Source organism: Otolemur garnettii, unplaced genomic scaffold (genome assembly GCF_000181295.1).
Source record: "Otolemur garnettii isolate 467f Iridium unplaced genomic scaffold, OtoGar3 scaffold00029, whole genome shotgun sequence".
In the NCBI taxonomy this organism is placed as follows: domain Eukaryota; kingdom Metazoa; phylum Chordata; class Mammalia; order Primates; family Galagidae; genus Otolemur; species Otolemur garnettii.
In genome coordinates, this window is record NW_003852424.1 from 13,143,605 (window position 1) to 13,145,106 (window position 1,502).

The window sequence follows — 1,502 nt, forward strand, 5'->3', positions numbered from 1 at the left end:
ATAGCCAGGCATTGTGGCAGGCGCCTGTAATCCCAGCTACTTGGGAGGCTGAGGCAAGAGAATCTCTTAAGCCCAAGAGTTTGGGGTTGCTGTGAGCTGTAACACCATAGCACCCTACCAAGGGTGACATAGTGAGACTCTGTCTCAAAAAAAGAAAGAAAAGAAAAAGAAATTCCACTAGTGTTTATTTGGTGCCAGACACTGTTCAGGTGCTGGAAAAATAGGAGTGAACAAAACACACAAACTCCCTGTCCTCACTTTTTTGTCAAGACAAGTAGTCAAACAAGTGAACTGAAGAAAAAACCAGAGCAATTGGTCATGTGAGAATCTGGATTTTGAAATAGGGCAGTCAGGGGAAGGCTCACTGAAAAGGTCACATTCCTGCAGAGACCTGAACAAGGTGAAGAAGGTACTCTGGGAGCTGGGGGGAGGATGCCCCAAATATAAGTACAGAAAGGCCTTGGGGCAGGACCATGCCTGGCGTGTGAAAGGAACAGTAAGGAGGTCTGTGACGGAGTATCATGAGCAAGGGGAAGAGAGAGAAGAGGGGCAGGTCATGCAGGGCCAAGTAGGCATCCGGGAGGACTTAAGCTTTTCCTCCAGGGAGGTAGGAGCTATGGAGGGCTATGGGCAGGATAGGGATGCATCTGACTCAGTGTTCACAGATGTCCTATGGCAGCTACAAAGAGAATAGATCACGGATGGCTGGGAAGGATGATGGGAAAAGAGGTCAGGATAGATATTGGAAAGGATAACAAGATAGAATAATGACAAGGATGAAGAGATGGGTAATGGGATAGTTCATGGATGAAAGATGAGAAATATGGCATGAGCAATGGGATGGATGTTGAGATGGATGATGGGGGCCATCCTGAGTGGTAGCATGGAATTGTGAGCAGGGGATGTTATGCTGGGTATGTTATTTGATATTAAGCTAGAATCAACAGGGTTTGCCAGCAGATCTGATGTAACAGATGAGGGAGCTAGAGGAGTTGAGTTTGTGGGCAGGATTTTTAGACTGACAACCTGAAAAAATTGAACTGGCCTTAACTGAGATGTACAAGATATGTTAAGGGTAGGTTTTAGGGGACAATCTACAAAAGTGTGGATTTGAGCCTCTCATGGGTGATGTACATGGAGACACCTAGTGGGCACTTGGATGTATAGGTCTGGGGTTGTTAGTTATCTACCTACACTGCATTATGAATTCCCATACACTTAGTGGCTTAAAACAACACACACATTTATTATCTCACAATCTTCACAATCTTTATTATCCCACATCTTCTGTGAATCTGTGCATAGTATATCTGTGTCCCCAACCAGGCTGCAATGATGGTTTTAGTCAGGGCCAGGATCTCACCTGGAGGCTCAACTGGAGAATAATCTACTACCCAGATCTCTCAGTTTATTTCCTTGTTGCCATGAGACTGGGCCCCTTCTGGGTGGCTGTTGGCTAGAAGCCACCCTCAGCTTCTTGCTACATGGGACTCCTAACATGA